Consider the following 27,838-nt stretch of genomic DNA (forward strand, 5'->3'; position numbering starts at 1 on the left):
CTGAGGCTGGGCTCAATGTGGTGAAAAGACCAGCAGCGGAGTGTCCTCAGGACGGCTGGCAGCACAAAATGCTTGCGTGCAGGCAGTGGCTGCCAGGGCTGAGAGAGGCCCGGGGGTGAGGGTGCATTTGCCCTGCGTGCAGTGCTGTGGGTGCTCTGTGGTAGCTCTCTGCGCTTGCAGCTTTCCGTCATTTGGTTTTTGCAGAGAAAACCCGAGCAGTAGTGAACGAGGTGGCTGCTGGCATCACGAAGGGAGTCACCTGTGGGGCAGAAGGCAGGGAGCACACGGGACGCTTCATCTGGTGCTGGCACCACTGCTCGTGCCCTGGAGAACTGTGCTTTGGGGCAGGCCTGGCTGAACCCATGCTTAAAAGCACCTTGTATAGCACTGCTGGCAAACCTCTGAGCGATCAGAAAACCATGTTTCAGCTCCAGCCACCCAGATCTGTAAAGTCCATCTGAAGCCAGAAGATGTGCTGAGATAGATGAAGGTTTTAGAGCATGGGGCCAAAAACAAAAGTGGCAGGCAGTCAAGCCCCCAGCTGTGTGCCCGTCGGTGCTGTGCCACAGCAACCGGCTCTTTGCCGAAAACAGCTGGTGAATAGAATGCAGAAACACGGTGCCTTGTCAAGGACTGCCGGCTATTTTACGGGCTGCTTACAAACAGGTGAAAACCCCTGTAATGCCAGTGCTGAGTATTAGTTACTGCTGATGTAGCTGGGAGAGGAAATGGGGGAGAAATGCATCTTTAAAGGTTGGTGGCAGGACGCAGAGGGTGACTTTATGCAGTGCGAGTTGGCTGTGAGGGACTGGTGGAAAGCAGAGGGTCTGCAGGCTCCTGGATGCTTGGAGATGCTGTTAAACAGCGTGTGGTGTCGGGGGAAAAGGACTGCGTGTTGTCTTCTGGAAAGTATTTTTATGATTTAAAGAAAGCTGTGCTAACCCTAAGGCTACTCTGCCTACAGTAGAGCTTCTGTCTGATGTAGTTCCCAACCCGAGAGCAGAGCAGGGTGGATCCTGTGTAGTTGGTGATGGTGAGCAGCTCCTGTTGGCTGGACAGCATTTTGTAATTGAAGCCCCTGAGGAAGGATCCAGATGATGTCTGCATCCCTCTGTTTAATCAGGGGATTAAAAAAAATAATTTCTGTGCCTTCCTTTCCCAGTGAAAATTGCCGTAAATTTCCCTTTCTGGAGCCTCTGGAAGGGGGAGGATGGAAGATTCCTTTGGGTTCATATGGAGCATCCCTGGAAAATATTCCTGCCATCAGCAGCAGATGTCAACAGCTGCACAGATCCTTTGGAAGGGAGAGGCACAGCACCATGGAGCTGAGAGGTGCGAACAGGAGGGCAAGCGTGGACAAACAGCACCCAGGGCATGTGCAAGGAGAAGATGCCGGTCTGGGTTAAAAGTGATGCTTTGACTTTGTGGGAGAGCTGTCGCTGTGAGGTGGTTGGGCTGCTGTGAGTCGGGTAACAGAAATTAAAGGAACTCCTGGGCTGGGCCAGGCAGGCAGTGGCTCCCAGGAACGCTCCCTGAGTTCATGCCCAGGTGGTTCCTTTAGAGGTTAATTCCTCCTGGTAGCACCTGGAAGGAGACCTGGAGTGTTCAGAGGGAATTAAGCTCAGTACAAAGGGTCTTAGAGTTTGCAGGATTCTTAGTCCTCATTTTTTAAATGTTAAAATTTGCTCCTATTCATTTCTTTTAAAAAATGAAATAGAAATCCCAAGCTTGCCTCCCAGTGCAGAGGCACAAAGAGAGAGCCGTTCCTAGAGTCAGTAGCAGGGTATGCCGCACTTCCTCCTGCTCCAAGGTGGCAGAATAAAGAGCTCCTGCAGTAATCTTTTTTCTAAGAGTTGCATTGTTAAAACCTTCCTTAGGGAAATCCAGGGAGCGTAATTGCTCTGGTCTGACTCTGCCCGCTGAGCCGCTTGAATTAAGTGGGTGTTTTGGCATCCTGAGCAGAGCCTTGTGGGAAGTGACCTTCGCCTTCCGCCGCTGCACTCTGCAACCTGCCGCTAATTAGGATGGAGAGAGCCCTCCTTTGTTTTCAAATACTAGTTTACCTCTGTCTTAGCTTTCTGCCGGGAGCTGACCGGCGTGACTCGGTGCATAATGAACGGGGCGCAGCAGATGGTAGTGCTCCAGCGCCGTGAAACACAACTTTTAACACCACAAAGCAGAGCGGGAGGGAGAGGCCAGGCTTTGAACTGCTTGCGGAGTCTGTTCGCAGCAAAGCTTCTCATTACCCGGAGCTGGAATTAATGTCTGAAACAGCGCTTTGTTTAAAAAAAGTCTTTTCCCCGGCTGCTTTCATTCAGTATTTGCAAACTTGGGAAGCCTGGATGAGGAGGTGATTTGGTGGATAGGCAAGGCTAATGTCTGCGGAAAGACGTGTGCTTTCTGGGGCAGGTGCCAGGCTGTGCCATGGCCCCATGAGAGGGGGCTTCGGCTGCTGCCTGGCTTCCCTCTGCGGTCACCTCTCCCCTGTAAGGCTCTGAGACTGCCTCGGCATCGGGCACTGGTGAAAGGACGAAGTGGGGGCTCTGCCTTTTGGAAAGCTCCTTGTTTCCAACCTGAAAAATGGGACAGAGAAGATGAAGTTTTCAAAGGTAAAGCTCAGTACCTCCCCTGCGGCAGAAGCCGGAATATTGAGCACTTAGACGGTTTAAGCCAAATTTGCTCCTAAAGAGGATTAGTTAAACTGCGCTGAATTTCTATGTGAACACCCTCATTCAAATGTAATCTGGTTTATCTTAATTTGCTTTGGAAATGAATTCGGTAAACCCAATTAATGTCACTTCAATTCTGAATGAGAGCATTCCCGTAGGGATTTACTAACTTTAAAGTAATCCACTTTAAGTTCACACCTTCAACTAATATGTACGAACTTTACTCAGCACTCCTCGTCAGACAGCAGCTAGCCACATCTGGAGGCAAGCAGACATGATCCACAAGGAGCCTGACAGATCTGTTTGGGTGGGTGAAAAATCTCCACCCAAGGTCTCAAAATACCATGGTCCTGAGAAACCTCGGGCCAAGGGCATCTGCACTGAAAAGCACCGGGCTCGTGGTACGAGGCAGCAGGCTGGAGATGCAGGCTCCCTGTGCGGGCACTTGATCAGTTCAGTTCCCAGGACATCTGTGCAGCTAGAAATCACCTTCATGTTGTGTGAGGGTGAGCGTAACATGCTCAGCCCTGCTTGGAGATAAGGCACAGGGAGGGCTGGCTGCTGGCTTACCCCTACGTGGCCGTGCCTGTGTAGGAGGCAAGGAGGCTCCCACGATGAAAACCAGGAGGGCGTGGAGGCTTGCACAGAGCTTTTCTCTCAGAGGAGGTGTGTGGGAGGCCTGCTCTGATGTGGTCAGCACAGGAGCACCTGAGAAAAGGAGAGGACAGGAGCCTACTGCTGCCTCCCAGCCCTAGCGTGCAATGGCTGTTGGAGCGAGCCTGTGACAAGCCCTGCTCTTCCCAAAGCGTGAGGGAAACGCCTCAGGTTATGCGTGGGCAGGCTGCTGTGGGCTCGCCATCATGTTGCAAGGCTCCAGATGTGCACCTGAACAGCCATGCTCCATCGATTCAAGGGCAGGAGGGAACGGCCTAATGCCATACGTGTGTGGCGTAAAGACTTCTGCAGATGTTGGGTTCAGCCCCTGGGGCAGGGGGCTTCGCCTGGAGCCCTGCTTTACAGCGGGGCTTCAATCAGATCCTTCTGGCCCAAAGTGCAGTGTGAAACCCAGACAGACCAGTGGCACCACGCCTGGTGGCACACGGAGCTGCAGTGCTGAACCACAGAGCCATGCTGCCTGCTGTCAGGTGCCTGGTAATGCTGTCCTGCACCCTGTGTCTGTGCTGGCACTCCTGTAACACACCCTGCAAAGCAGTTGTGCTCCTGGAGCCTAAGAAAACTGATGGACAAGGGCTGTTGCTCTAGGAAAGAGCCAGTGTGGGCTGAACCAGGTTGTGTCAACATCGCTGCTTCCTTCATGAGGGTGAACTGCAGCTCCAGGGAGAACTGAGCTCTTCTTGGGAAGGCAGCATGTGCGTGGGGAGTCAGCGGGATGGGCTGCAGTTAACATAAGTGCCACAGCTCCATGAAATCTGTTGGAAGCACTCAGGTGTGCTCACCTCCTGTGCCGGGTGGGACGGAGCAGCCTGGCCTCAGCACAGGGGCACAAGGCTGCTTGTGTCCCACTTGAGATCCTTCATGCAGCTGAAGCCAAGCAGCACCTAGGTTCTCATCTCCCGAGGGTGTCTGGCATCCTTGGCAGGGTCTGAGCACCATGAGGAGAACAACGATGAGCCCTAGGTTAGAGCTGTGATGGGATAATTGTTTGAAAATTGAAGTTAGGCATTTTCATAGAAAATTATTCTCTGACCCCTTCCTCTGTGTTGGTGATGAAGACGGAAAGGAAAGGAGCTGTTTGTTAAATGAGGCCTGTTCTTCAAGCCCTGCAAAAGCTCTCAATAAGTTAATTGTTGACCAGATTATTCCTATCTCTCCCCTCTTGGTGTCTGTGGTCCTGTTTGATTTATGTCAGCTGAGAATTTGGCCTAAATGGAAGTGGCCAGGTGAGGAGGAAGGCTTGTAAAGCTCACAGGTCACACCTGTGTGGTATGGCTCTCAGTGCTGCAGTTCACTCCTGAGCTTGGAGGAGGAGAGGGCTGTACCTATATTGTTCCCATGCTGCTGAAGCTGGAAGTGTTGCACACTTGGAGAGGCAGATGAGGACTTCTGTGGTGGAATTCAAAGTTTCCTGGTATGCTCACCCTTGGTTTGTTTTTAGCTGAAATGATCTGGCTGCTCAGCATGCAGAGTGGTGGCTGTACCTGCACTGAGCACTCTGGTTGTTCCGTGTGCTCTGAGCAGCATCCAGGGGGCAAGGGCTGATGCTGGCATCCTCCGTCATGCTGTGTGAGTGTAATCTGGTGTAGGCTTTCTAGGAACTGCTGCTCAGTAAGGGAAGTGTTTGGCAGAGCAGGGCTCAGGGCTGCCTACCTGCCATCTCCTTTGCTCATCACTAGTTTTCCTTGTGTCCCCGGGTACTGCTGAGCGATATTGAAGCTTGGATAGAAGCGCCGAGTTGGCAACTTTTAATATTGCTGAAACATAATCAGCTTTTGCTTCTACAGCAATTAGCATGTTATTACCCATAATGTTTTGCATGGCAATTTTCTTGTAAACATTTGTACTAATTCACCATAACCTAATTATTTTTATGACATGTAATTATGAAATATTTTTGGAGGAGGAATGGTTTCATTTTCTATTTATACCATTATTTCCTGGAAATAGCAGATATTTTTAACATCAGGAAATACATTTTTCCCCTTCACCAGTTAGTTTTTATTTTTATTTTATTTACTGCCTCAACTTGCCTGGATAGCTCAGTAGCTTGGACCGCACTCTTACAGAGACGTGTGATGGGTTCCAGGAGAGATTAATTGCACTGTAATTTGTGGTAGCATAATACTTAAATGGAAGAATATTACAGGTGTTTTTCTTCACTGCTCAGTGGGTAGATGTGGTGAGTCCCAGTAACAGCATCTGCCATAATGTCCCTTTTCTAAGTAGTTAAGGAAAGAGTGATGTGGCGGAGCTGTTTCAGGAATGCAACCCGTCTGAATGCAGGATCTCTTGTGGGAGATACTGGTGGCTTTTGGTTTCAGGAACTTACTGCTCAAGCCTTAGATCTGGGAGGGCTGGCATTCCTGGACTCTGCCAGCTTGCTTTCTGGCTTGGCGTGGCTGTGTCAGCAGGCTGAGAGGATGGGGAAGCAGGGTACCAGTAGGTGGGTGGGGATGTTTGCCACCCTTGCTTAAAGATACTGGCAGAACAAGAGCAAGTAGAAATGTCCAGGCTTCGGTTCTGGCTCCAAAGAAAGACTGTGAATCTACAGAGGCAAATACAAAAATAACGTCTGGAGCAGAGCAGTGGGGAACTCAATCTTTAGGGAACCTTGTAGGATGATGTGAGAGGTAATTTTGAATCCCTGCAGCTTGGGAAGGAAATTGAATTTGTCTTGCCCGCTCCCCACGTGTATTCTGCTCGCTTGGTTACTGCACCAAGCAGGGAGCTGCTCACCCTACTTTAAAAGGTTGCAGCAGTAATCACGCTGGTATATGTTGCACATGCTCAGCCAACATCTAATGGCAAGAGGCCTTCCTTAATCTCATTCACAGAGCTGCTGTATAGAAAATGTGCAGAATTCAGGCTTAATCTTAATAAGTATGAAACTTGGCAGGCTGAAAGACTTGTATGTCTTGCCTGATCTCCAGTCTGGAGAGGTCTCAAAATGGAGCAATGTGTAGCACATTGACATGCTAGAAGAATTTCTACAAAAAAATGCATTTTTAGATGACTGAATGTCATATAAATGAGATTTATTTCAATGCCTGTCATGATAGTTGAAGCAGTAACAAATTCAGTAATTGCTAACCCTGTGGTCACACAAGCTTTGAATGTTTAACTCTAAGCTACATTTATAGATCCAGTCACAGCAACTTTTAAATAGTATAGCCAGCCCTTATTATATCCACCCTTATATGCAGAGAGGCGAGTGTCCTGGTTGGTGTCTGTGTAGCTGTGCAGTGTGCTAGCCATGTTGAGCATGCTGAGTGTTACAAGCAGACTGCTGTCTCAGAAGTTGCCTAAAATCATCTGTTAATCCTGTGATACTGATGAGGAATGTGGAAATTGGGTTAAGGAAAATTCGCTGGCTTTTTTAATCTTTCTTGATGCTGGAAATTAGTGCGAAGTCACACTTCCAGAAAGCCTACAAGTAATCAAAGGTGCAGATCTGAAATGATACAGTGATTTCTGTGACTGCAAGACCTGAGAATTGAAGTGGGCTGTTATGTGGAGAATTTTAGCAGCTTTTCGCTCTCCCTGAATGCCAGCAGCCTCCCCAAAATTCCCTCAAAAGTGACTTGCTCAACAGCCCTTCTTAAACGAGGTTGCTTTACTGGTGGGGATATTCATTCTCTGTCAGAACAGAGAAGGTGACTTACAAAGTTCTTTCATCTCCAAAACCCAGTGTTATCCTTGATCTTTCTGCAGAAGTAATGAATTGAGATTGTGCTGTAATGTCTATCTCATGAAATATCTTGAAAATGAAGTGAACTCTGCACTGAGTTGTGATGCAGCTGATACTATAACTGAGGTATCTGTTAGCAGAAGTTAGTTACTTTGAGCCCAAACGTTGCTGTGATTTTCTTTATTTTTTTCAGGGACTGTGCATCAGCAAGGATGTTTGTACATCAACAAACAGTCAAAAATGTGTCAAAACCTGGTGTTGTGTTTGTTTATCAGCTGATCTCCCTTAAGGCACCCCCAATAAGTATGCTGGCCAGGGATTTTGAGAATGAGTCAAGGATATCTAAGAGGTCCCAAACGGCTGGTAAGCGTTTTACCATCCTGCTGGTAATATAGGAGGGACGCTTTTGTACATGATGAGTTTTCTACCTGTGAACTGTAAGTCATTAGCAGTACAGGTGTATCTAGAACTGATGAAAATGAGCTGTTCCTGTTATTCTAATAGGTATAGGGAATTGTACCTTTAAACTTGTTGTGAGTAGATAGAAGGGTGTTTCTGTACTTCAAAGGTATCTACTAAAAATCTGACTTTTTTTTTGGCCTTGTCTAATATTACAGAGGTCAGGAAATTGGAAATGGCAGTTCATTGCAATGGAAAAGTTTCCTAGCTTATAACTGGAAATAACACAGTCAAGAGGTTTCTGATATGCTCTGATATTCTAGAAGTTATCTATCAGGTCGTGGCACTGCTTTGTGTTTTTGCGGAAACGGGTAAAATATAAAAATAAATAAATAAAAAGAAGTATGCAGAGAAAAAGGGCATCTCTTCTCTATCAAGAATCTTATGAAAAATCCATCCCTTATCTCTGCTGGAGGTCTTATGAAGACTGAGTTAACTGTCTCTAAGACCGCCTGAGCCGTATCGTATTTGGAAGTAGCCAGATCAGTATCATCAACTCATAAAAACAAACAGAACACCCCCAGAATATCCCATCTGCCTCAACTTCACTGACAAAGCACGTTCTCCTCAGCCTTTGACATAACCTGGTGTGCTGCATGCTTTACATATATGTAAAAATAATACTCTATTAGCATATATTGCTGCAAGGCTTGGCAGAAGGGGGTTGGAGACAGGCAGCTTGCAATGGGCGATCTTCTTGAAGCAGCTGTCTTAGAGTGCTTGTCAAAACACATTTTAAAATGACTTTAAAAGGTCATGCAAGTGTCAGAAGGTTATTCTACAGTGTACCGATCTGTGTCAGTGTGGAGGTGGATGAAACTAAATGTACAGCTGACAGGTATCTGAAAACCCAAAAGTCAAATGTGTATGATCTCATAATGGCCGTGAATTTCATTTATTTGCTGTGATTATGCCTGAAATGTGCTTGTGGGTTTTGTAGTGCCAGGATATTGAGGAAAAATCACAGGAGCCAACAGATGGACCCATATGTGTATGAGAAAATGGTTGAGACATAAGTGTTCAAAATTTATGGTGGCCATAAAGACCTGTGGAAATGATTGATTCTGCTCATTGCACATGCAGATCGTGACAGATATTAGAATAAAGTAAGAACTGATAGCCTCTGATCTAGGAATTAAATTTTTCCTTCCATGATGTCATTATGATGTCATACTTTATTGCCTATAATTTTAAAATCCATCTGGGTCCAGAGCTGTTGTCACCGTGCTGAGGTTCATGTGTATGACACCGCACAGTGTGTCAGCTCCTGTCTCTGATGGCAGTGCTCTAATCATTGGGCGGTGCTTTTCATTTAATCTCTTTTTTCCCTTATGTTTGTGATTTAAAGCGCTTTCCTGTCCTGATATGGGAAGTTACTGCTTTCTCGGGGCATATCATGTTCCAGACCAACTGTTGCTGTTTCTGAGGAGGCAGTGTAATTTGGAAAGGTCTTTGGAGGGCAGTGAGTGCAGTTCTTAGACGCAGTTTATTCAGAAAAATATGGACTTTTTTGGCCTGGAGGTCCCTGTCAGGTTGAAAATGATTGTTAGGGGATGAAAGGGTGACTGGTGCATGTAATCCCTGTGTCCTTTGCCTCCTCTCTCCCAAAGGCATACTAAACTGGTGTTCTCTAAGAGCAAATAGGACAGAGAAGAAATATCACCTGGTCACTGAGGCTGCAGGCCAAGATGTGCATGTGGCCAGGTTAGCTGGCAGATCTTCACAGCTGTCATTGGAACGTGCCATCTCCAGCTCAAATGTGAAATCCTTGAATAAAACAGACCACAGGGGAGAAGTGGCATGCTTAACCCGAAGACGTTCTTAATTCCTGTTCCAGGGAAGCATGTCTTGCCTCACCAAGGTTGAAAAAAGGTCCCAGAGCCAAAGGCCTTCCCTAAGAAAAGGTGCTCCTGAGGGGCACAGTGAAAGCAGGCCATGGCGTGGGCTGCTTGGCTTTAGCGAGCTACTGGTGCTGGTGTTCAGTTACCATGGTGATAAGCATGGCTACTGACCAGGCCTCAATCCCTTTTTCCTGGCCAGCGGGTGCGAGCCCGGAGCAGAGGCCTTGCTACCTTGCTCCAGTGCTTTATTTTTTTTTCAGGCGAGAAAGGCTCATGGGCCTTCCATTGATATCCTCCTCCTGCCCCTAGTGTTTCCTCACCAAGTGCAGCACGCAGTAGCCCTCTTCATCCCTTTGGACTTCCATCTGTAAAACGATATGCTGGTTATTTTTACAGGAAAGGATTATTTTGAAACCGTGGCTGTGTCCCATCTTCGCTTCAGCCTCCTTCCCAGCTGGCTGAATTGTATCTGGATTCCCTCTGACAGAAGGGTAGGCACAGGAGCAAAGTCTGTCATTTTCTTTGCAAAGCCTGTGGTAGCAGATTGCAGAGTTTTCTGTCAGTTCATTAATTACGGGGGCTTTAACTTCCGAGACTAGCAAACACTGGAAATACCAAGGTTGCCTCTCAGATGTTATAAATAACCCGTTGGGTAGCTCTGAATTGGAAGAGGGCTCACAAGCTGCCAGGTTTTCCTTGTAGTACCTGTGGCTCGGAGCAATGTTAATTGAAGAGCCGGCACTTTGCTGGCACCACAGCTCACGCAGTGTGGAAGCAGCAAAGAGCACACGTGGGATGCCTGGCCCTGGAACGACGGGGCTGAGCTTGGCGTGAGATGTTGCCAGGCTATGGGCATGTAGGAGCCACCGCCCCAGAGTAAGGTGATATTCTTCTGGGACTGTGGCTGATCAGTTGTCTCAAGACTGCACCAGGAAATCTTAGCAAGTTGACAGCGATGCCGTGAGCTTAGTTTCTCTGGTGGCTGCCAGCTACTACAGGAGGAAAAAACAAATCAAAAGCATAGCAGCAACAGCAACAGTGACACTGATGAGGGGGGAAAAAAAGCCCCTGTGGTGCAGCTGGCTACTTGCTCAATGCAACAGCACCAGAGAGGAAATTCCTTCCCAGTGCTCACAGGTGATCAGCTTACACATTGAAGCATGAAGTTTGATTACCCTTGTAACATTTTATTAGCTTGCATAGCTGCAAATGTTATTAATGCTCATAAAATTATCCAGTCCCTTAAAATGTCTGTTCCACTGGTGTGCGTCTCCATGACTTCCTGGGCAGTGGATTCCAGAAGTGACTGTACCGGGTCAAGTCGTATTTTTCTTTTATTTGTCTCAAATCTACAGCCTTTCTGTTCCATCAAGTACCCTCTGTTTCCCTTTTAAATTAAGGGCCTGGTTAATGTGAAGCAGCAAACCAGTTTTCACTGCAGACTGTGCTTTTACTTACTGCAGTCAGCCTTTCCCTATTTTTTCTCTGATTGAGAGCTTCTAGAGCATGGATGTATCCTGTACTCCCTGGGTTAGAGGGGAGTTGTCTATACGTGCATTACACATCCATCCCTTGCCCTTGTCACTGCTTTGGTAGAATGGCAGGTGTCAGAGTGGTGGCTGCTGTTTCTGTGGGGAACAGGAGGCATCATGCTTGCCTGCCCCGGGGAGGAGGCAGCCAGGTGAATTTGGCAGGGCTGCATGAGCACATAAGGCTCAGACTGAAACCTGCTTCACTTGTGGAGGTTCTTTAGCTTTGACATGACATCCATCTCCATTTTCTACATACAAATATATACGTGTGTTTGTAAGTAACCTATATATGTGTGTGTATAGATGCAGACATACTTGTGAATGTGTATGTATGTCTGTATCTATACAGAGGCACGTGTATTTACTGTGGCACCATCCAGCCACCTAAGGACCTTCCTGGGTGACTTGGGTGCCAGTGGCCTGCTGCAGGGGATCACCGCCCCCTGCTATGTGCATGTGAGGGATGCTCTTGGAGGCAGAGTAATAACAGGGAAGAAAAATATTGCTCTGGGCTGTGTGTTAGCAGACTTCAGACGCAATAGGGCCCGTGTTTCCAGACAAGCCTTTTTAGCTAATTAGCTTAGTAAAAAAAAAAAAAAAAAAAAAAATCTATTTCTCTTCTAAAATTCCCTGCCATCTATCTACCTAATAGAGTTGAGCAGCTATATATTGTGTGTTGGGGTATGCAGTGCACCATCTGCCTCCAGTATTTATCTCATTGCTCCCAGCCTGGTCTCTCCATCTCTCTGTCTGCAAGAGCAGCCAGGTTGCTCAGGCTGACCGCTCGTCCTGGGATCCATGGTAGTGCAAACGTGATGGAGCTCTCCTCCCCTTGTGCCTTCTCCTTTGCTATCCCATGCCAACGCAGCTGTGCCCGTGCCCTTGCTTGCCTATTTGTGTTCCTGTAAGAAACATCCAGCAAGAGAAGGATAAACTGGTGCAACTGTATGGCCTGGGTCAGGGGCCTTCTCACCTCAATTTGTAAAACTTTTGTAAGGTTACAAAGGTGTTACCTCTGCTGTTGCCTCTGGAGCTGGGATGGGTCTCTGGGGATACCAGTGAGGGCTGTGGTCGAAGCCCAGTGGGTGAGTGCTGGACAGAGGAGAGCTGTGGGCAGCAGGGGCACCCTCTGATTTGCAAGTTAGAGAGACAGATCATCCCCTTATGAAACTATCTGCACATCCTGCAAAAGCAAGCAGGGGCAGTTAGCAGCATCTAGGCTCCAAGAAGGTCAGATGAGAAGCGGGGACAGACATGCTGGGTTCCCTTGCCGTTACTGTTGGGGGTTCAGAGCTGTTCCATCCTAGTAGGGATGAATGCAAGGGGTCCAGTCTGGCATGGTGGTGCTTTGGCTGCAGCGTAACTCAGACTGGAGGATGCGACCCCTGAATTCTGGCCACATGGCCAACCATTTGTAATCAAGCGGGAACATCTTGTCTGGAAAGACGTGTAAATGTCGCAGACCCACATGGCAGCAATTTTCACCTAAGATCTGTTTTTTTTTTGGATGTTTCAAACTCCAGCCTCCATCTGTTGGATTGCCGTTAGCAAGATTAAAGAGCCATTAATATCAGAAATCATTTTGTGTAGGAATGTACAGACCAGAGTCAAGTTACCTTTTAACCTTCTTCTTGGGAAACTGAATTGACTGAACTCCTTAAGGTTCTCACCTTAAGGCTGGATTTTCACACCCTAAATTATTATTGCAGCTATTATTTGAACTCTCCATTTCTGACACATTTTTTTCCTCTCACAAGTGTGAATACAGAAACTGGACACAATGTTCTTGACAGCATCAGGTAGCAATGCAAAGTACACCTCCCGTGTGCTCCACCATGCGGAGGAAGCGTGGTGCTGGAAGCTTGCGTTAGTCAGATGTCTACCCTGACCTTTGCTTGCTGCCCCGAGCAAGGCTCACTAAACCCGCTTCCAAATCCCAGTGAAGTGTGTTGCACTTGACGATGATGTATGCATGTGGGTTGTCAAGTACTTAGGGATGACAAATGCTTGTTAAATGGTGAGCTGGTTGCTTCTTTCCTGGGCTCCGTTTTTGTTCGCAGCTCTCTAGATGTTTGAATAGCGTGGAGCCAGCCTCTCTGGCTGGAGGAGAGGTGCTGCTGCGATGAGTGGGTGTTTGTCTTGGATCTTCTTTTTGTCTGTTTACAGTCTTGTGTTTGCTTGTGTGTAATTGTTAAAACGGATTTCCTACGTGTTGGTGACCTGTCCAGTTACTGTACGATTACCCTTTGCATTTTCTGCAAATGCTTTCAGCCATTTTCCGACTTGTTGCTGAAAACCTTTGAATATTAACACTGTGCTTCTGTGCTCTGGCCCCTACTTCATATATCTTTTTACTGCACTGCTTGTTTTAATAACAGAAATTAAAGTGTTGGGCAACGGTTTATAAAACTGTTTAAAAACAGAACAAAAAACCCAGAAAATCCTGGAACAGAATGCCTTTGTTGGCTAGAGTTAAGGTTTGTAAATATTTATTCTTCACGAGCAAAAAATATCAGACTGTTGCGATAGGAAAAATTGGGCAATTCAAATTTAAAGTGGCAGCCCCCACGTACAGACGGCGTGCCTGTGGAAATGTCGATGGGCCGGAACCAACTGCTGTACTGGGAGGCGAGCTCCTCCATCACCGGAATTTGTAAGAGCACTTTCTACCCTTGGCTGTAACTTTAGAAATAAACAACAGTGCATTTGTATTCGTTTTTCTCTCAGTTTATCCCAGTTCTCAACCAGTTCACAACCTACCACTGCACGTGGCACCTCGCTTCCAGTCCACTAAAATGTTTCAGAGGCAGTATTGTCCTAAACAAACACCTTTGCCATAAAAACCCTGAAGTGTGTTTGATCATGAAGCGTGTGAGAGAGGCTCTATCAGGTAAGGTTGCTTGGCAGCCCTCGCTCCTCGAGTGATCGACCCACCCTCATTGTGCCAATTCTTTGCTTGGCCCCTGGGTGTGGCAGCGCTTGTGCATGTCAACCAGCGCGTTCTGGGAGATAATTCTGTGCTCTCTGGATGCAATGGGAAGGCCTTGAAAGTGTTTTTCTGAAAGAAAAACAATATTCTATGGCAACTGGCTGGCCTTCAGAGTGTTTTATAAGCAGAGTAAGGCACGGAGGATGTTATGCCAAGAAGGACTTACATAAATCGCTTTCTGCTAAGATGCAATGTGAAACCCTCCGACGCGGCTCTGTTTTCTCACTCGCTTTTGGCTCTGCTTCTCTCGCTGCATTTTGAAGCAGGGTGGAACGGTGATCCCAAATGCCTTCCCTGGCTCCTGCTAAGGGTCAAAGTAGCTAATGGAGTTTGCTGAACTACCAGTAATGGGGCTCTGTAAACCTTGGTGCGGTCTCTGAATGCAGATGACAGGTATTGAGGATTAGTTTTCAGCCCCAGCACAGGTCTATAGTTGTGGGTTTTCTTGTGTGGTTGACTTCTGAGCTAAGGCCAGAGGTTTTGAGGAAAACCAGCAGAACTAAATGAAGTCTGCGTTACTGTTCCAAGGGCTTCTAGTCCCAGCCTTTCTGGGAAAGACAAATCCTAAGAGCTGCAGCAGGGAGTTGCAGAATTTCTACCATATCTTCCGCGACTAACCTGTGGAGAATGGGAACCCACAGGTTGCTGCCTCCCTACTGCCAGAGCTCACACCTGAGGTGCCTCTGCCTGGCTCGGCCTTCTCAAACCAGAGTGAGGGAAAGCAAGTCTGCCTGGGACATGGCTACTCAGGAGCTTTGCTCTCCTACAAAGGTGGGAGGTTAATATAGCTCCCAAAATACTCTTAGCTTTCTTGGATTTGCAAAGAGTTGAAAGTTGGGAGCTGGGCATGGGAAGTTTTTCCTTCTTTAAAGAAAGCAGAGTGAGAAAGTACATGACAAGGTTTTGTTCTGCTTTGTATTCTCGCCTTGGAGTGCTCCATTCTGCTCTGCATTAATCTCTGGTTTACTGTGCAACCCTGGTGCTTAGACAGAGAATCCTCAAAGGAAAGATGTGTGGAGATATTCATGGAGGTCACTTCACCCTAGATCTTTAGGGTGCAATTCACTTTTTGTGAGCAATAATTCATTACTGCTGTGATACCTTGATTTCCCCATCATAGCGGGCGTGCGGTATTTGGACAGCAGGAAGGAAAGCTGGGAGCTGAACTGAGCAGTGACTCCTGAAACCAGAGCAGCAGCGATGAAACAGCTTCGGCGAGGAGCTGAGGAAATGACAGCCGTGAGGATTCCGGAGCCTCCTTTTGTGATGACCTTCGTGATCCTGAGCAAAAGGTCATGGGCTGTAGCAGCGAGCAGATCCCTTCAAAAATAAGATCCTCTCTGAATCTAGCTGCTGAGAATTAGGCTTGGGGCTGACAGAGAGCTCAGCGTGGGCCTCAGGCTGTGGTATGTGATGGGCATTAGCAAGCTGCCTTGTTTCCTCTCTGCCGTTCCTCAGAATTGCTGCGTTTGGCAGGAATTAATGGATCTGGAAAAGGATGCGGTGGTTAAAGTGGCCAGGTCAGGTAACAGCAGGCCTGGAGGTGACCGGGTTTGCTCCACCAGCTGTTTGACAGTCCTGCCTGCTGCTGCAGCATCGTGCAATTAGAGTTTCACAGAGCATATCCCTGTGCTCTGAGCTGTGAAGCTCCTAATTTTCAGGACCTGCTATTTGGTCCTGGGGGCGTGTTCCGCCTTATGAAAATGGCCACCTTGTGTGCCCTGGGCAATTACGCTGAGCCTGGTGTGCTGGTGGGTACATGTTTCATTGAGGCTGTTCCATCTCTCCTGTTCTGGTGTCAGTTTTTTGTGGCTGCTTTCTCAGCTTCTCTGATTCCTGCAGGACTGGGAAGAGCAGGGAATTTTTATCGTATCCCATGCAGTTAATTAGGAAGCATTCCAGCTTGTGCCGTTTGGTGGGGAATGTTTCCAGGCTGTTCAGTGATGTTAACAGAGAACAGACCTTGCAGACTAAGTAGGAATTCCTGATGCTAGTACCTAATTTGGGATGAGCTTAAATTCAGGAGCCCATATTCTATAACCTTTAAGTCTCAAGATTGCTGCCCTTGCTGTTGCTTGCTGGCACTACTGAATGGGAGGGTGAGGGAAATAAAATACTCTTCTTAGAGTGGAGAGGTCAGTCTGTCCTTGGGCTGGCTGGCTATGCTAGGTCAAGGAAGTGGTGCAGAACTTCTCTGATAGAGGACGCTTAGTTTGGGGTGAAACAAATGGATTAGTGACTCTGAGGGGTCTTCATGCCCCAGACCACCTTGCTGGTATCCAGCTCTTGCTGGATACCTGGCAGTGGTTGGCTGAACAAATCGGTTCGGTAACCGAGACAGCAAACTGTGTTAGAGGAACTTCGTGATTAGATGAGGTCTGTGATGGAATCAGGCCGTGCCTGAACCTCCTCAAGAAACCCTCCCCCTGGGGAAGGCATCTCCAAACTGAGCGTGCAGTGAGGCAGCAGGTGCAGCACCACGCGGCACCCAAGCAAGCTCCTTGTTCTGCATTTTCTCACCAGCAACTGCTGGGGCTTCATGAATGAGAAAGGGACTGCCCACGCGATTCAGGCTGGGCAGGATAATCTATTTATGTGTGATTGACGCTGGGAAAACATTAGTGAACCCTTGCAGTAGGGTGGCAGCTCATTGAGATGCGGGGCCGTGCTGTGCTCAGTCGCTATTCATCCTTTGAAAAACGCACCACCTGGCAGGATCATGCACCTCGGCCACCAGCTCTCTGTCACTGCTGGGGCCATGTCACTGGAAATGACAAATTGGAGGGGAGGAGTACAGAGTGGGGAGAGAATTGCCAAGGGAGTGTATGAAAGCCACATCTGACTGAGATGGGCTCGGGGAAAGTTGAAAGAGCAGCTGCCTTTGTGTAAGCACCTACTCCACCCTCTTCTGCGTAGGCAGGAGAGACCTTCCTGCCTTCGTGGGCAAGGGGTCTGCAGGTGGGAAGAGGTGGCGTGGTGAGCAGCAGCCTGAGAGCAGGACCCTTTGGGACATGAGAAGTGCCCCGCTGAGCCTAGCCCAGCACCCTGCCCTGCTGGTGTAGCAGGTGTCCTGCGAAGAAAGCGTGGGGATCTGGCCCCTCTTGCCATCCCTTCCCCAAGTGTCTGTAGGTCATTGGAAGGTATCTCTCTGAAGGTAGTCTCTGGTTTTTGATCTATCATTCATGAATTTTTGATCTTGTTTTGCTTCCTGGTGGCCGACTTAGTTGTCTGTACAAGGGCTGGGGAGCCTGGCTCTTCCAGCCTGCCCTGGTGGAGGAGGTGGGTTGCCAACACTGCAGTGGGACCTGCAGCCTCCCCGCCGTGACAAGGTGAGGCTAGTTTTGCCATGACCTGAGAGCTCAAGGGAGCTGCTCGGTGCTCTGCCATAGTGCTGTGCACTGCTCCATTCCTCCTCTTGGCATGCTTACATTTTAGCTGGAAGTCAGATTTTGTGCAATAGGGGTAAGCGTTGTTTCGGACCTGACTTCTTTACCCGCCTGAGTCATGGGTGTCCTGCTGCCACACAGGGCTCAGTGGCTCTGCTGAGCTGCAGCTCCAGGCAGAGGGATGAGAGACGGTGTCTGCAGCGGGCTGTTAATCTGTGTTGACTTGATATGTAAGCTCAGAGTGGATCACTCTCCTCTGGGGTGGCACTTGTTCGCAGTCATTAACCTTTATTTGGTTTGGCTTATTTACTCACCTAGCGAATTAGGTCAAATTGAAGTGGCTTATGTTACACTGAGCAATGGCCACTTGAATCTGGAGTGACCATGTCCACACAGAGGTTAATGCAGTTCAGCCCAATCACTTTAAATCTACCCTTGCTGCTAACAGGAAGGATTTCCATCGAGGTCCCTGCAGAGGTATGCCCTGCTCCCTGCATGTTCCCAGCTTGAAGAGGGGATCCCAGCCCTGCTGCTTCGGCATCTCACCACAGCCTCCCTCCCTCCTCGCCTTGATCAGCGAGCCCAGCTCTTGGCAGTGTGAGCGTCTGTTTGTGTGCTGATTTAAGATTCTAGCTGAAATAAAATGAGTAATGCTAATTGCTGTAATTAGACTCCTTTTAGTCTCCATATGAATTTTACCGCTCTTATTACACACAGGACAGGAGAACAAGGTTCCCAAGAGGGGCAGAGTTAACTAGTGAAATAATAAATCTCTTGCTTATTGGCAGGTGCTGTAGGGTTGTACTGACACTGTAACTTTGTCAGTCTCTGGCTAAGTAATAATAAATGGGACCCAGTGAGAGAACTGGAACCCCTGAGCATGCTTCTCGAGGACCTGGAGGCAGTCCAGCTGCCATAGCTCTGACCCAGGCCCATCAGTTGCAGCTGCAGCGGGTTTTTTCTGGCCTGCAGGGTTCATTCTCCTGGCTGGGGACTGCAAAAGCTTCCGTCCAGTTGCTGGTTCTCTGTTCCACCATGAACTGTCTGTAAGACCTCTGCAGCTCTCCAGGGCTCACACAGTCTCTCTGTGCTCCAGTCCAGCGGAAATCCCCCCCATCTCTGTCTCAGAAGGCACTGCATGTGCACAGGCTGCAAGGTGTTAGCACGCTTCAGCAAGGTTGCATGAAGAACTACCTGAGGTGTGTGTGGGAGACAGAGGCTTCCCACTTGAGATCCTTCTGAAACCTGCTGCAAACAGGAAGTCTGTATGAAAATATTGGACAAAGGAAAGGGTTTTAGGGCCCAAAGGGCTCCCCAGGCAGTAGGATCTACTATAGCCTTTGTCTAGGAAAGGCAAGGTACCATCCCTACAATGCTTCTCATTCAGCACCTTTCAAAGCCCCACTGCTCTCCGATGGGTGATCAGCAGTGGTGCTGTCATGGGATCGTTTAGGATCACTGGGATGTGCCTGCCCATGTCAGTGACTGTCCTGGTGCTCAGTGGCAGCCTTAGGACTCCAGTTAGGACCTGCCTTCAGGAGCAGCTGCCTCTGGAGCTGTGGCTGGGAGGAGGAGGAGCTCGCATTGCCATTTCCCAGAAGCAGAGCCTGGCGCTGTGCCCTCAGCATAATTTGGCCTCCACGAGCCCAGTGGGATGGACGCTGCATGGCTCCAGCCCTCAGGAGGGCTCTGGCTCGCAGAAGCCGGTCTGGGTGTCCAGGACCCCTTCTGCTCTTCAAGATCATCTCTGTTCTCTGAGCAGCTCCCTGAAGAGGAAAGGTGGCTTTAATCCTGCCTGCGAGCAGGAAGAAAAGGAAAGGGGAAGGAACTGGTGTTGCTGAGCGGTGCTGGAGATCAGTGGGAAATCACAGCTATCCCCAAATCTGCAAAGCACTAACTTCCCTGAGAGTGAGCGCTTGATGCTGAAGGAAACAAGGAGACAGATAACTGATATTACCCTAATGAATAAACAAATGCTTTAAAGGATGGACTCCTCATGCAATGCGTTATTTTTAACTTAGTGGCAATTTGCATGCTAGTCAATTTGCATACATTAAATACATCTCCCCTTCTGCATTGAGTCCCCCTCCCCTCCTGTATAACATCTCATTATAGTGCTGCTGGGACCGAGGAGCCTGTGGCTCTGGAGGGGATATTAATTTGCCCAACACATGCTGTGGAGGTTTTTATCACTCGCTGCACATTGGACCTGGTGTCTTTGAAGTTGCTAGTGCCTCGAAGGGCCTTCTGCTTGAGGTGGCTGGCATGGAAAAGAAAGAAGGGGGGGCGAAGATGCCTGGAGCAGAGGTGTACAGGGGAAGAAAGGAAATTGTTTAGCTTGTGTTAATTCAAGAAGAAAGGAAACGAGCAGTGCAGAAACTCTCCCCTCTGCCAGAGAGGCTGGGCACTTTGGGTAGGTAGGTGGCTGTTTGCTTTGCTTGCTGTTTGAAGTGAAATGTGCTGTCTTCCTGGGAGGCACAGAATAAGATGCTCAAGAGCAGAAATCAGCCCGTGAGATCCTCAACAGCCACCACAAAGCTGGTTTCCTTTGGCTCTGCAGAGCTTCGTGGCTGTGGGGTGGGGGCTGGCTTTGGAGGTGGATGTGGGGCTGGTGGGTGGGTGCCCCACTGTGGTTCAGAGCGTGGGGCTCTGCCTGGGGACCCGGGGGGTGGCAGGGCCCTGCTGGCCCCCGCTGCTTTTGCCCTGTGCTCCAGCTTTCCTATGTGAAAAGTGGGATCAGCAGTGCTGTGATTGCTCTTAGCTCTGGGGCCCGCTTGCAGAATGTGCTGAGGGAGAGGTGAGGGAATGCTTCTCCACGACCCGGGTGCCAGTGTGAGAGATGTCTTGGTGAAAACGTGAAGAGGCGTCGTGACATTCCTCTGTCTTTGATAGACACAGAAGTCATTTGCAGCCATAAGATCAACACGCAGGCTTTCAAAACGCTGCTGACTCTGTGGAAAAAGCTTTTGCTGTTGTATAGTGGAGCCTAGGGGTTTTTCACGGTTCCAAGTACTGACCAAAAACCCTGGAAATGTTTTGAGGAAGGAATGAAAAAGAGAATTTATTTCAATTTGTTCAGCATTTTTCAACCAGTTCTGGTTGCAATCAAGAACATTGTACTGAGCTCGAGTGTTCCTTTCAAAGAGCCTTAAAAAAAATCAGCTGGGGAAATGAATAGAGGAAGTGACCCAGGTCTAATCTAGACAGATACACTGCAGAAGACATCTCTTTGCCGAGTAACAAGGTCTCTTTGCTCTTCCTATGCAACAGTAGTCTTAGCCAAGGCTCCTGCAATGTGGCAATTCAGGAATAAATGTCAGCAGCTCCTTCATGCCAAGAATATTCGGATGTCAGCAGAAAGAAGAAATGTTTCTGATAAACTGATGCAAATGTGATGCTGGGATCAGGGGTGAGATCAGTGCTGGGTAGCTCTGATCTCATGCAATTTCCGTGCTTTGAGCATAGCAAACCACCGCGGAGCAAAGGGTCTCGTGCAGGTAGCTGACAACCTGCCCCATCCTTCTCGGGGAATGTTTAGTGTAACTGCTTCTTTTGTTCCTCGTAAATACCAGCAAAGGGGCATGAAGAGCATGGCATGCATATTTTTTTAATTAGGGAGCAAGAATCTGTACTGCCATAGAGCAAGCCTTGTGCTGTGTACGATTTGAGCGCTACAGAAGAAAGCTCCTGCCCTCTGAGCTGATGGCAGGGCAGCAGGCAGGGAAGATGGAAGAGGTGTCTCAGGGTGAAACATCTCACCCAAGATGCAGTGGGGGCTGAAGCAAGGTTGGCCAGAAATAGAAAAATCACGATAGTTGCTGGAGGGGGGATCAAGTTTGTCATAGATGCACATCGGGAGTCCACTGCAGTTCATTTGTAGGTCTTTGGATCGCAGGCTCTGAGGAGAGCATCGAGCTGGAAGAGCCTGCAGGAAGGCTGAGCTTTGCCCCGAATCGTGCTGAGCGGCTGCTGCCGACCGCTGGCCCTTGTGGAGGATGCCCAGCTCCAGCCCTGAGAGCTCGTCCCTCTCGGTGAGCGACGGCTCACCCTGCCCTCTTCCGAGCGCTGCTTTTCAAAGGGAGTATCATAAAACGTGGCCTTTGGAGGCCACCCTGTCATGCAGGATATCGTCAGAGCTGCTGAGTGAAGTATCCGGCCTCACTCAGTCCTGGCTGGCCCCACCGATGGGATTGTTTCCACGGCAAGAGAACAATACCTCTCCTTCCATCCAAGAAACATTTATTACATGATATGTTTCAGATGTCTCTTTGGGGAGGAGGGGAAAAGCAAAGGAGAAATAGATCTTTTTTTTTTTTTTTTTTTTTTTTATTGCGGAACAGCGCATGTTCCATCCCATAATGGATTAATTATCCCCGCGCACAGGCGAGGCGGGGAGGGGACGTGTGGAGCAAGTGCCAGGGTTGCGTTCCAAGCTGAGCAGACATGCGTTTCTAGCCTCCTTTTCACAAAATAAAGGGGGTAATTAATTAATAGGGAAGGCTTCATGTTCATTATAATTCCTTCCCTCTCCCTCTTTTCCTTTTCCCCTTTGATTCTGCTAAATACAGAGAAAGGTAAGGAGTTTAGGAGCCTATTGTGCTCCTCCTTCCTCAGCCCCTGTCAATCTTGCTGTTTGCTTTCATACCTTTGTCTCATTTTCTCCCTCTTTAAAGCCCTCAGAGGTCAGAAGCATTTCCTGGTTTTCTTTTGCATGCCCTGAAGGAAATGGTCTGGGCCAGATTATCTGCTGGTGCAAATCAGCACTGATGCACAGACTTCACTAGCTGAGTATTTCACTGCGCTTCTGGAAACTCCCTTCCATCCATCAGATGGCCTAGGGAGGAGAACCATCCCTTTGGGGCTCCTTCTCTTCAGCTGGGGAGGAAGACACGGGATTAATACTGACAACTGCAAACGCTACCCAGGTAGAATATAGAGGCTCCAAAGCCCACGAGGTAAATGCTGTTACGATGCCATTTCCTCATTCTTTCTCGTTTTTTATTTCCACCTAGCCAAGCTGCAACTCAAGCAAGAAATATAAATCCTGCTGTCCCTGGACTCCATCTGCTCATGGAGCTAAAGAGATATAAAGCATGTAGCTGGAGTGAGCCAGTCCATTAAGGAGTATTCTGTAAAGCAGGCTGAGTCAGAGATGGAGCCAGGGATTAAAGGACATGCAGGAGCAATTGCAGCCTCTTTGAACAAGGCATGGCTTCTCCAAACACCTTACAAAGCCCACCTTTCCCAGGGAGAGAGGGTTGGAAAAATCCCTGCTCAGAGCTGTAGGTCCAGTTTCTTTTAACTCTCTGAGGCCCAAAGATGGGCTGGGGGGGAGGTGTTTTCAAACAGACATCCCCCTGGAAGTGTGTTTGGATCAGGAGCCCCCAGCTGAAGAGCCGGGTGCATGCTGGCGGCGTGGTGCCGGTCTGTGCCTTGCTGCCAGTGCTGCCTTCTGGAGCTGGGCTTCCAGACAGCCCAGCCTGGAGGAGGCTGGTGGCTCCTGCACTCCTGCAGCACGGCTGCTGCTGTTTGGCCTCCCTTTGAGGCAAGGGAGGGATGTGGACCTCCAGCCATCCTAGCTGTGGAGCCGTGAGTTAAAGCCACTACCACTATCTCTCTCCTGACCCTGCCCTGTGAACATTTGACACAGTTGGGTTGAAGGTTAAAAACAAAACAAAACACAGAAATCCCCTGCCAGAGCTGCCACCTGGCCCTTTTTTCCTTTGCCTTTGGTGAAGAAAGGTGTGCTGGTGAGCAGGGAAGGAATTCACTGCGTCTCCAGCCTTCTTTACTCTTTTTGTCTGCCTGCCTGGTGTGCTCTTGTGTCGTTTGCTGATCTTGTCAGTGGGTGTGGGTTTGTGGAGTGAGAATGTGAAGTTTCTCCCTCTCCTGTGTCAGTATGCAGCTTAGAAGGATGGGTTGTCCTGGCTGTGTCTCTCGGAGTTGCAAAATAAATAATGGGAATATGAAGAACTGCTGTCCAGCTCAATGTTGCATTCAAAGGCTCTTGCTCGACTAAAGAGCGGGGAAGGCCGTTTCCAGTAATGGGTTCTCTGTTGTTCTTATGCCTGAAAACAGGTTTAATGAAGCATTTGTTCTTTTACTGCCCTTTTCCTAACTGCTCAGCTTTTCTCCAGAGCTGGGTGACAAAAGCAAAATTGTGTCCTGATGTGTTTGTTTGAATTCTTAAGTGAATTTGCTTGGGCGATATTCCCAACCTTTCTCTGGTACCTTTCCAAGAACATTTAGGCAATGAGATTTTTACTGGGTAAAAAAAAAAAGTCATAAAAAGCAAATTTCAAAGTCATATTTGCAGTTGTTCCCCCCACTATTGATACCTGCAGTGCTAAAATATCCTGACATGGTCTTAAAACAGATTGGAGAAGATCTTGATGAATAATGAATTGTGATTTCTTTTTATTTGCCTTCTGGTTCTGGTTGAACTCTTAAGCACCTAACTCTTGCATTTTTCTTTGCGATTGTGGGGCCTAGAAACTGATTTTCTCTAGGTCTGAAATGATGCATCTCTGTAGCTGAGCTTGCTGAAATGTAGACTTTGGTACTCCAGCATTTCTTCAAACGTTGGGTTTGGTCCAGTTTGGACCAAAATAAATTTTTTCCCCTACATTTTGCTATGAGCAGGCAACTCTAGAGACAAACGTTTGCCAAGGTATGGTGTTATAACCCTCAAACTCTGTTGCATAACCATCATTTTTGTTAGCTTCACCTGCCACTGGAAAAAGGTTTCCTAGAGTCACAGTTGGGAAGGGGCTCAGGAGGTCTCTAGTTCCACGTGTTGCTCAAGGCAGGGTTAGGTTTGAGATCAGACCAGGGGGACTGTCCTTATGGCCAGCATGTCAGCTTTGACCTGTTGTTTCCTGTTTTCCTGCCATGTACTTAAGTGAAAAGCCTGGGCTGATCTTCTCGGTAGCCTCTGTGCAGGTAACCCCCCATTCTGCTGCCAGTCCCCAGAGCCTGGCTCCCTTGGCCTCTCCTGATGGGGCAACTGCTCTAGTCTCTGACCTTCTTGGTGGCCTCTGCCAAACTTCAGCAGTGTCGCTGCAAGGGTTTTCCCTTCCTGGGGCACAACTTTGTCCCGGTTGAATTTCATAAGGTTTTTGTCAGCCCCTTCCTCCCAGCTATTTAGGATTCCCTGAATAGCAGCATGCCCCCGAGCATATCTGTTGGCTCCCCCAGTTTGGTGTCCCCTGCAGGCTGGCTGAGAGCTTTCTCTGCCTCTCGCAGTCGCTGGGAAGGCTGCCGGGTGGGACAGGTCCCAGTATAAGTGTGGCAGTCACCACCTGTAACTGGCCTCAGGGCAGAGCAGAATCCAGTAACCCCAGCCCTCTGAGCATGACCCTCCAACCACTTTTTTACCCTTCCAGCTGTCCAAGCCTTCCAGGCTGTAACATCTCCAACTGAATAGCAGGATATTGTTGGGAAACCTTTCAAAAGCCTTGCTAAAGCAAATGTAAATAAAATCTACACTCCCTTCACCCACAGGTGCAGTCATTCCCTCTTAGAGGGAGGTCTGGTTGGTCAGGCATGTCTAGCCAAGGTCCTTGGAGCAACTGAGAAGTGTTCCTTGGTGCAGGGACAAAGGTAGCCCTGAAGTATCAGCCTGTACTTTATCAGTTAAAATCACGGGGCAAAATTGCTAGTCCCCAGCATTCATTGCCTTCTTATGGATATTGAAAATTCTGCTGCATGGAAACATCTTCCTGAGCAGGTTGGGAGATAAGTAGTGGGAAAAATGCCTTGTATACAATTATTCTGGATCCTGCATGTTTTCCTGTGCCTCTCCAACTCCCCTTGTAAACCTGTGCCTGGCATAGGACATTCCCAGCTCAAAGAACATTGACCAGACCAAAACTTCCCAGTTTTTGGCTGAAGATGCAGAGTTAATAGGTGACTGACAAAAATGTGTGCCCATAACCTGGGAATACAACAGGCAGGGATTTCCAAGGGCAGAACTCACACGGGCACCCTCCCTTCAGCTGCTGCAAGTCATTTGACTGTGAGGAGTTTCTGATGAAATGTCTGCTTCAATGGGTTATTGCTTTCCAGCAAAATTTGATTTCATCAGAAAGACAACTGACCAGCTCCTTTCCTAATAAGCGCCGCCAGATCATCTGGTGTTATCAGAGAAAGAACAAAGCTGGTAAAAGCTGCATTTGACATTCAGTCATCATTAATACTGGGGAAAACAAAAAACAAAACAAAAAAACACCCTAACTTTTCTACTGCACGAGGGAATAGCAGAATGCCAGGGGATTAACTAAACAGCACAGTTCATATTTTAAATATTTGCTAAGTGAATGTAGAGGCAATTGTTTGGGGAAGTATTTGTCAAATAAACTCAAACAACAAATGCATTTGAGGAAATTGGATTTGTCCACCTGATATTGCAGGAACAGGAGAAGAGGCTAAATTCATCAGATAAACTATACATCTGAACTGTTTGTTCTCCTCTATCCAGCCTCCAATCATTATTTTAGGGAGACTACAAGTGTTCTAGGCACTGCAGAAAATTTATAGGAAACAGATCTCTAGCTGCTGAAGCTTGCAGTCTGGATGATGGACGTGGCAGATAGGGCAAGATTTAGCATTCAGCAGTTTGCAGAAGGAGGGGAGCCTGTCTCAATCTACAGAGTTACAAATTTTAGCCCTGCATCCCTGTTAGTGATTCAGTAGGTTTATTTCCTTTCAGTTGGCAGCAGCGCGGTGGTGGTGACATGTTCAGGTGACATGCTCGAGGGTCTCACAGCTGTGGTGAAGTCTAGGGGGGAGGCTATGTCAGGGGCTGGTGCTGCCTGTCTCCGTCTGTTCTGTATAGGGCGCCCTTGGCCAGGGACTTGGAGCAAGGTGGGTAAATGTCACCTACTCCATTTTGCAGCTGCAGAAATCAGTTTTACTTCTGCACCAGCCTCCCAGGGTGCCAGATGTGAGTACCCCAGGGTTAACTGCTGGGGCCTGGGGGCATTGTGACTGCAGAGCAGGAGGGATGGCCGTGGTCTCTAAACAACTTGCAATAGTGGCTGAGAGAAGGAAGAACAGAGGAGGGGGGTCAGTAGGTTGGGATTTGATTCCCAGAAGTGCAGATCCAGGGAATGATCTCAGATTCAGGAAAGCAAATTATGCACAATGTCTGTCGTCAGAGCACAAATGAGTTCCCAAATGGCTTGGGAAGCTGAGATCGAGACAGGAGGTGACTGCAGTTTGGAAATGCAAGACGTAGGGTCAGGAGCCAAATCTTTGAGCTGCAGAAGGCAGAAAGTTGAAACTACATCTTAGGCTTGAAAGGAGGAGTTGGAGAAATGATGGAAGAGCTCGTGACAGCAAGGCAGAGCAAACCTCAGCAGCAGCAGGTGCAGCAGAGCAGGTAGAAGGAGAAATTGGGTGTACAGCGTTTGTCACATCTACTCTGTAGGGATCCCAGCTGAGATCCTGAGGCCTGTCTGGGTACAAGTCCTTTTCCTCAGAGACTGGGATCTCCTCAGTGGAGCTAAAATAACGTGTCCTAGACAGGCAGTGGGCTTCCTCTGCTCTTCCTGTGTATGGAGGATTTGCCTCTAGGGCTGTCAAGCCAGTATTTTCCAGTGCAAGAAAAAATCAGCCTAAAGCCTCTCAGTAGAAGTCTTATTTTGTAGTAGGAATGAGCAATGGATAGAAATAGCTAATATGGCTACATAAAACCCAATATGAGAACCTGTGGGTTAGAAAATGCAGGTCTTCCTTCTGTGTTTGTTCCTTGGGGCTTTTGGCAGCTGGCTTTCACCTGGCTGCACCTTAAGGAATCGGGAATATGCCTGCCCTGGGTGGTGGTGGGGACAGGCTCCCTGCATGTGGTGCTATCTCTGGCTGTGTCTCACCATGGCCTGCCCTCTGGGCTTGGTCTGTGGCATGTGCTCGTAGCCTGGTGTTCAGACTTGCTGCAGGTTTTCTGAGCTAAATGTAGGGACCACTTGAAGCCCCTTGAAGGGGGATGTTTACTTTATATCACCCAGGTAAGTGATAAGAAACACTAGCTTTTGCTTGAAATAGGAACTGAACACGAATTGTTGGGGGGGGGGGGGGGGGGGGGGGTATGAGAAGAGCTTAAAGGAAAGCTAGGAATTACTGAAAGGAAGCCTGCTACTTTTGCACACTGCTACTTTTCCAATTTGGCCCCGATCGAGTAGCTGGATGGATGAACTGGTGTGACACCAGCTGCTTTCCTGCCATTCCTGGCCCAATTGCAGTCTCCAAATGCACTGATCTTACACAGGAACAGAAAGGGCCATCTCCCCTGTCTGTAGGCTCTGTACACATAACCAAGCTTTCATTTGCATCCCCCCAAAGTAAGGGCTTTGCGTGATTGCCAGGAGGGGATTTGTGCTAGAGAGCAGCTTGCGTTCACTTTGTCAGCTAGAAATGAAGTGCAAAGAAGGACTCCAGCAGTGTGGGAAGGTTTGGTGTTAGAGCGGGGCTGGATGCCTATGTGACCCTGCCTCCAGGCCTGCTTGTTGCTTGAGGCTTGGCCTCCCAAAGGATGGGGTGGTGGTGGGTGGGAATGGCTTTCCCCCGTGGGAGCAGGCAGACTGGCTCCTTGTCAGC

General features: G+C 48.4%; 1 long non-coding RNA gene across 3 annotated transcripts in view; it reads left to right on the forward strand.

Annotated features, from left to right (window-relative positions):
- Positions 1-4,579: 4,579 nt before the first annotated feature.
- Positions 4,580-27,838, forward strand: part of LOC311441332 — a 39,914-nt gene continuing 16,655 nt past the window's right edge. For 2 of the 3 annotated variants that reach the window (XR_014695886.1, XR_014695887.1), the window contains exon 1: positions 4,581-4,758. This is a non-coding gene — a long non-coding RNA (uncharacterized lncRNA). Of the gene's footprint in view, positions 4,759-27,838 lie in introns of all 3 variants that reach the window. The other variant, XR_014695885.1, reaches the window with a different exon arrangement.

The sequence above is a fragment of the Aythya ferina genome (assembly GCF_964211825.1).
Source record: "Aythya ferina genome assembly, chromosome: 9".
NCBI classification, from domain to species: Eukaryota; Metazoa; Chordata; class Aves; order Anseriformes; family Anatidae; genus Aythya; species Aythya ferina.